Source organism: Rhipicephalus sanguineus, chromosome 8, assembly GCF_013339695.2.
Source record: "Rhipicephalus sanguineus isolate Rsan-2018 chromosome 8, BIME_Rsan_1.4, whole genome shotgun sequence".
In the NCBI taxonomy this organism is placed as follows: Eukaryota; Metazoa; Arthropoda; class Arachnida; order Ixodida; family Ixodidae; genus Rhipicephalus; species Rhipicephalus sanguineus.
In genome coordinates, this window is record NC_051183.1 from 49,180,352 (window position 1) to 49,188,576 (window position 8,225).

Below are 8,225 nucleotides of genomic sequence, written 5' to 3' on the forward strand. Positions count from 1 at the left end.
GTCAATGTTTTAACACAGCGCGATGTGGCGACCTTAGTCCAAGCCTTGGCCTATCTCTTAGCATTTGTCCTTATTGAAAATAGCTGTGCGACGCTCGCCTGCCTCGCCCGGCTGTAACACCGCGTTGCCCGCTTACGCTCGCCCCGAGAAAAATCGCGGCCGGGCTAGATGGTAGACACGACGCGCGTTGCGTTTCCCTCTAGTCCCGCCGTAGTGTTCAATAACTTTTTAACATGCGGTGGGATGGCAACCTAGGCCCAAGTTCTGCGTCCAGTCAGCGACGCTTCTCTGGCTATTACACCGCTTCCTCTGATTACGCTCTCACCCTTAACTACTACAGCTGCCACAAAGGTTTGCTTAATCATTGATCATGGACGTTAGTCGTCGTGATGGAGATGTGCCACCAAGCCTCAACGTGGGTGCATCCACGTTAAATGGTGTTATAGCTGCCAAACACCAATAGACATTGTGCAAGCTCTCTTACATCAATGTACAGTAAACATTGAACTACCTCTTTAAAGACACGTTTTACTTTCCTGCTATACTCATTCCTATGACGGAGGGATCAACAATGTTTTTTAGGTTGAGAGGTAAGACGACTGAAACTGGCGTTACAGAAACAATACATAAGTGAGACTGGCACCCGCTCGAATGTTACGTTTGCGTGATTATCCATATTCGGCACCACAGTGTCCTGCTGCGGTCTCTTGTTGTCCTCGTCTCCTTGAGCGCTTTACACGGTGACTAGAGCATCATGTTACGTTTACCACATGGGCAGCTTTGCTCCAAACAAAAAGAATAGTTTGCAAACCTGGAGCGTGCTGTGCAGCGTATATACCTCAGTCGAAATCCACGTACATGTCGGAAGACTAAAGCAACTTAGACAAATGCTAAAGTGAAACTGGAAATTGTGCGGAATGAATCGGCTGCGTTTTGATCGTGTTGTTTGATATTCTATCTTAGAAGTGAAATTGTATCCAAACAGCAATTAAAATGAAAAGCCTGGTGACGTAGTAGCTAAAGCAGCTCAGGCGTCGACATGGACAGGGAAGATCGTCACCGCAGTCATGGTTAGAAAAATAAACGATTCCTAATAATGCATATGGTATATAAATCACCGACCGCAAGCTTTGCGGCACTACTAATGTTAGCCGTCTACTTTTACGTAGCATATGAAAACAGGCTTGAGGTTCGTAATGGCGTGACCATTTTTAGAAAATAAAACTGCCTATCAATGGAACGTAAAATTGGTGTGTTGATAACAATGATATATTTTGTCACGTGGTCGTGACGTCGATGAAGACAGCAGTCGGCGTTTGCAGGATGAAACTGTTTATTTGGCCGAACTTGTGGCCGGAAAATGAGAACTGGAACTACAGCAATATACGCTGTACAATGATAGCGGCGAACAGGGCGTCCTTCGTCGATCAACTGACAAGCAGTCAAGCGCGTCGGCTTTTATACAGGCGCTATCGAACTTTCCAGCGATATCGCTGGTGGCGGCGTAATCTCTAGACAAAGCTGGAACATTCGCGTGCGAGGCGCAATCTTAACAAACCGATCTACTACAATCGCGACGCTTCTAGAACACTACTTCGCCGACAGCGTCGAGCGTTGATAACCGTGTCTGTCGGTCAAACCCGAATACATCAAAACAAGACAAAAAGTGGGCGTGGCATTGCCCCCCTCTGAAAAAGCATCGTCCCGATGCTTGTGAAAGAACATAGAAGAGAGAAAAAAAACAAGTGCATACACAAATAAATCACAATAACAAAGGAAAAAAATAGAGTCCCGAGGCTCGCTAACGCGCAAAATACGGCTTAAGGCGCACGACATGGACGACTTCAGGTCGCGCACGGCGCCGCTGAGAGTTCGTAATGCCGTCAGGGACAACCTCATAGTCGAGTGCGCCGAGGCGTCGAAGTACCCTGTACGGTCCGAAGTATCGTCGAAGAAGCTTCTCACTAAGTCCTCGTCGGCGTATTGGCGTCCATACCCATACACGGTCACCGGGTTGGTATTCCATGTGGCGTCGTCGAAGGTTGTAGCGGCGGCTGTCAGTCGTCTGCTGGTTCTTGATCCGTAGGCGGGCGAGCTGTCGTGCTTCTTCGGCGCGCTGTAGGTAGGTGGTCACGTCGATGTTTTCCTCGTCGGTCACGTTTGGTAGCATGGCGTCGAGCGTCGTTGCCGGGCTCCGTCCGTAGACCAACTTGTACGGCGTCATCTGCGTCGTTTCCTGTACGGCCGTGTTGTACGCGAAGGTCACGTACGGAAGGATGGCGTCCCACGTCTTGTGTTCGACGTCGACGTACATGGCCAGCATGTCGGCGATGGTCTTATTTAGACGCTCGGTGAGGCCGTTGGTCTGTGGGTGGTACGCGGTGGTGCGGCGGTGGCTTGTGTGGCTGTATTCCAGGATCGCCTGAGTTAGGTCAGCCGTGAACGCCGTACCTCTGTCAGTGATGAGAACCTCTGGGGCGCCGTGTCGAAGGACGATGCTCTCAACGAAGAACTTGGCTACCTCAGCGGCACTGCCTTTGGGCAGGGCTTTTGTTTCGGCGTAGCGGGTGAGGTAGTCGGTAGCCACGACGATCCATTTATTTCCGCAAGTCGACGTTGGGAACGGCCCCAGGAGGTCCATCCCGATCTGCTGGAATGGTCGCTGAGGACGCTCGATCGGCTGAAGGAAGCCTGCTGGTCTTGTGGGCGGTGTCTTCCGTCGCTGACAGTCTCGGCACGTCCTTACGTAGCGAGTGACGTCGGCTGGAAGGCGCGGCCAATAGTACTTTTCCTGTACTCGTGCGAGCGTTCGGGAAAGTCCGAGGTGTCCAGCCGTCGGGTCGTCGTGCAGGGCATGCAGAATTTCTGGTCGCAGTCCCGAAGGTACAACGATAAGGTAGCTGGCTCGGGCCGGAGAGAAGTTCTTTTTACGAGGACGTTGTTTTTCAAGAAAAATGATGCCAATCCTCGCCTGAATACTTTTGGGACAGCGATGGTCCTGCCCTCCAGGTAATCCACTAGACCCTTCAGTTCCGGGTCGGCTCGCTGTCGTTCGGCGATGTCTTCGGCACTTAGCGCTCCCAAGAAGCTGTCATCATCCTGGTCGTCGGGCGGTGGCGGGTCGACGGGGGCACGAGACAAGCAGTCGGCGTCGGAGTGTTTCCTTCCGGACTTGTACACGACAGTAATGTCAAATTCTTGAAGTCTTAAGCTCCACCGTGCGAGGCGACCTGAAGGGTCCTTCAAGTTAGCTAGCCAACACAAGGCGTGATGGTCGCTCACAACTTTGAAGGGCCTGCCGTAGAGGTAGGGGCGAAACTTTGACGTAGCCCAGATGATGGCGAGGCACTCCTTTTCTGTTGTGGAATAGTTGACCTCTGCTTTAGACAGCGACCGGCTAGCATAATTGATAACCCTTTCCAGTCCGCCCGTCCGCTGCACAAGGACGGCGCCGAGTCCTATGCTGCTTGCATCGGTGTGAATCTCTGTATCGGCGTATTCGTCGAAATGGGCAAGTATCGGAGGCGTCTGCAGGCGTCGTTTCAGTTCATGAAATGCTTCGACTTGCGCTGTTTGCCACCTGAATTCGACCTCGGTCTTCGTGAGCTGCGTTAGTGGTTCGGCGATCCGTGAAAAGTCTTTGACAAAACGTCTGTAATAGGCGCACAAGCCGAGAAATCGGCGCACGGCCTTCTTGTCGGTGGGTAGCGGGAAATCGGCGATGGCAGCTGTTTTCTGTGGGTCTGGGAGCACTCCAGTCTTGCTGATTACGTGACCCAAAAACAAGAGTTCCTCGTACGCGAAGCGGCACTTTTCTGGCTTCAGGGTGAGCCCGGAGTTCTTTATTGCTTGAAGTACGGATTGAAGTCGCTGGAGGTGTTCGTCGAAGTTCGAGGGATACACAACGACGTCGTCCAAGTAAACAAGGCAAGTCTGCCACTTCAAGCCAGCCAGCACGGTGTCCATGACGCGCTGGAACGTCGCAGGTGCCGAGCAAAGACCGAAAGGCATGACCTTGAACTCAAAGAGGCCGTCGAGTGTTATTGTAAAGAGTAAGGTGCGGACCGTCACTTTGATTCATGTACGGTGCAATGAAAGAAGGAGCCGTGCACGATAAGGCTGGTACACAAGCAACATATATTATCAAGCAGAAGCAACCTTTGAAGACAATACACGCATAACAGATATCCCCAAATACACTTCAAACGAAAATGTCAATACGCGTGGAATGTCCTAGAGTGATGCGCTCACATTCGTTGACATCCTGCTCACGTCCCGGGTAAACGTCTGCAGCACAGCAGGCCGACGGTCGACCGTCTCAACAGATAGACGAGACTTAGGTGCGCGGCTAGGTGAGCAGCAGGGTGAGTGGTGGTGGACCACGCGTTCAGGCAGGCAGACCGGAACCAGCAAGCGCAGGAAAGAAGCAGGCAGGAACCGGCCAGGTACCGGGCAGGACACGGACCCCTTGGTCCCCAGCGCCCGCAGCAGCGCGACCCGTCAGGAGGCTGCCCAGCGGTTGACCCGGGTAGCCCTCACGAAACGTGGCCTCTCGAACGCTGTGCCTCCGTGGCCACTACTGCCAGCTCTCTGCTTCTTCTTCCTTTTCTCTCTTCGCCGCCACCACCACGCGCTCCATTTTTGTCCGCAACGTGTCGCATTCCTCGCTGCTGTCCTCGTCTTCTTCACTATTTCACCACAGTTATAAAAGCGGTCTTTTCTCGGTCTCTTTCGTCTACTTCGATCTGCCAATAGCCGGTCTTGAGGTCCATCGACGAAAAGTACGTCGCGTTGTGTAGTCGACCCAGGGTGTCGTCTATCCGTGGGAGGGGGTACACGTCCTTCTTCGTGATTTTGTTCAGGCGCCGATAATCGACGCAGAAGCGCAGTGTCCCGTCCTTCTTCTTCACTAACACCACGAGTGACGCCCACGGACTCTTTGAAGGCTGGATGATGTCGTCGCGTAGCATTTCGTCGACTTGTTTCTTTATGGCCTCACGTTCTCGCGTCGAAACTCTGTAGGGGCTCTGTCGGAGTGGTCGAGAATTTTGTTCTGTTATAATGCGGTGCTTAGCAAGGGGCGTTTGTCGGACCCGCGATGACGACGAGAAACAGTCCTTGTATTGCAGGAGCAGGGTTTTCAGCTGGTCTTGCTTGACCTTCGGAAGGCTCCGGTTGACGTCGAAATCTGGTTCGGGACCTCGATTCGTTGAAGCAGGTTCGGCAGCATTGAAGAGGGCGAAAGCATTGCTGGCGGCCACACATTCGTCGATGCAGGCGACCGTCGTACCAATGTTGAGGTGCCTATATTCGTGGCTGAAATTTGTCAGCACTACCTTTGCTTTACCGTCACGCAGTTTGGCTATACCTCTTGCGACGCAAATTTGACGGTTCAAGAGTAGTTGCTGATCGCCCTCGATGACGCCTTCAAGGTTCGCAGGTTTTTCGGTGCCGACGGAAATAATGACGCTGGAGCGCGGTGGAACGGTCACCTGCTCTTCTATCACGTTCAATGCATGGTTCCCTGGCGTCGCGTGGGGCGAGAGCGCTTTGTCTGAGGTTAGCGTTATCGACTCAGACCTCAGGTCGATGACGGCGCCGTGGTCACTTAGGAAGTCCATTCCAAGTATCACATCCCTAGAGCAATTTTGTAGGATTACAATGCTCGCAGGATAAGTCCGGTTATTGATGGTGACTCTCGCCGTGCAGACACCAATCGGCGTTATCAAGTGGCCTCCAGCTGTCCGGATTTCGGGTCCACTCCAAGCGGTCTTTACTTTCTTCAGCTTGGTGGCGAACGGTCCACTGAAGACAGAATGGTCAGCTCCGGTGTCGACGAGAGCTGTGACGCTGTGGCCGTCGATAAGAACGTCGAGGTCGCTAGTTCGTCGTCTCGCGTTGCAGTTAGGTCGTAGCGTGGGGTCACGGCTGCGTCGGTGTGTTCCGCTGCTTCCATTTTGCGTCGTTGGGTCTTCTTCAGTCCGCGAGATTTCGTCGTCAGGGGTCTGTCTGGTTCGCGTCGTGTTCTGAAGGTTTCGTCGCGGCGTCGTCGTCGGCGGCGGAGGATCTTCGGTAGTTCGTCGTACAGCAACCGCACCTCCATCGGTTGCTGCCCTTAGTTTTCCGGATACGGGCTAGGCGACCGGCCCCGGTTTGGGCCAGTGTACGGTCGGCGGTGCGGTGACATGTAGCGGCCGGGCGATGGCGAGCGGGAAGGTCGTCGTTCTTGCCACTGTGTTCCGGTGAGGTAGTCGTCAATGTCGCGCGGCCGTTCGCCTGGCTGCGGGCGCGGCGCGTTGATGGCGAATCCGCGTAGTCCCATCTGTCGGTACTGGCAGCGGCGGTACGTGTGGCCGGCCTCTCCGCAGTGGTAGCAGAGCGGGCGGTTGTCGGGGGTACGCCAGACATCGGTCTTCCTCGGGGTGTTGCGCTGGCCGACAGGTGGTCGGTAGGGCGTCGGTGGCGGCGGCGGCGTCTGGCGACGGTACTGCGGCGGTGTGGCGTCTTGGCGGGGGCGTGGAGGAGGAGCATGACGGCGGGCTGCAGCAGCATAGCTCATAGCTTGCGGCTGCGGCTCTGCTAGCTGAGGCGCGCCGAGTGAATGCTGGATCTCCTGGCGCACGACGTCGGCGATGGACTCTACTTGAGGTTGCGACGAAGGTAGAATTTTTCGCAACTCTTCTTGCACGATTGCTCGAATCGTCTCACGCAGGTCGGCGGGTCCTAGGGCTTGAACGTCGGCGTAGCTTGTAGCCGAGAAGCTGCGGTTGTATTGCCGCGTTCGCACCTCCAGCGTTTTCTCGATCGTGGAAGCCTCCGATGCAAATTCAGTGACCGTCTTCGGCGGGTTCCTTATCAATCCAGCGAAAAGTTCCTGTTTGACACCCCGCATGAGGAACCTCACTTTCTTCTCTTCGGGCATACTTGGGTCGGCGTGTCGAAACAGGCGATTCATCTCTTCCGTGTAGATGGCAATATTTTCGTTGGGCAGTTGCACACGGGTCTCCAGCATAGCCGCGGCCCGTTCCTTGCGGACCACGCTCGTGAACGTGCTTAGGAACGTCGTCCGAAAGAGATCCCATGTTTGTAGGGCGGATTCTCGGTTCTCGAACCACGTCCTCGCGGCGTCTTCTAGGTAGAAGTACACGTGGCGCAGCTTGTCCTCGCAGTTCCAGTTATTAAATGTTGAGACCCTTTCGAAGGTCTCGAGCCAGGTCTCGGGGTCTTCACATGGCGAACCACGGAACGTCGGCGGCTCCCTGGGTGGCTGCATCACGACCGTTGTAGGTGGCAGGGGGTCTGTCATCGTCTCGGCGGTCGATGTGACGGTCTTCGGCTGCCTGGCGTTTTCGGGAAGGAGTCCGTACTCTGGTTGTAGTCCCTTCTGCCGGCGACTGGTTCGAGGATCCGGGTTGTCCTTAGAGTCGCCTTCTTCGCGGCTTGGGCTTGGGTCAGCGCTCCGCGGTGGTGTCCGGATCATGAAGCAGCACCTCCACCAGATGTCACGTGGTCGTGACGTCGATGAAGACAGCAGTCGGCGTTTGCAGGATGAAACTGTTTATTTGGCCGAACTTGTGGCCGGAAAATGAGAACTGGAACTACAGCAATATACGCTGTACAATGATAGCGGCGAACAGGGCGTCGTTCGTCGATCAACTGACAAGCAGTCAAGCGCGTCGGCTTTTATACAGGCGCTATCGAACTTTCCAGCGATATCGCTGGTGGCGGCGTAATCTCTAGACAAAGCTGGAACATTCGCGTGCGAGGCGCAATCTTAACAAACCGATCTACTACAATCGCGACGCTTCTAGAACACTACTTCGCCGACAGCGTCGAGCGTTGATAACCGTGCCTGTCGGTCAAACCCGAATACATCAAAACAAGACAAAAAGTGGGCGTGGCAATATATTAGGTGCACTGATATATGTATCATGCTCTCCAAATGCCATCACAAATAAAATAATGAGCATAGCAGATACAAGTTTCTCTCATATGTCCTTATACAACGGTTCCGTATTTGCCTTGGAGTGGCATTCCCGAACGCATATTCATTCACCATTGCAATGGCTGATAGCTCATTGCGTGAACTCTGCGGGTGCAGAGAAACGATCGCTCACCTTCTCTGCGAATGCACCCGTTTTGCACCTCTCAGCCCCATTGGGCCAGCTAGACAACCGGCCTCTCACAGAGGACAAAATCCTAGGGCTCTGGCCTGCCGGGTATTC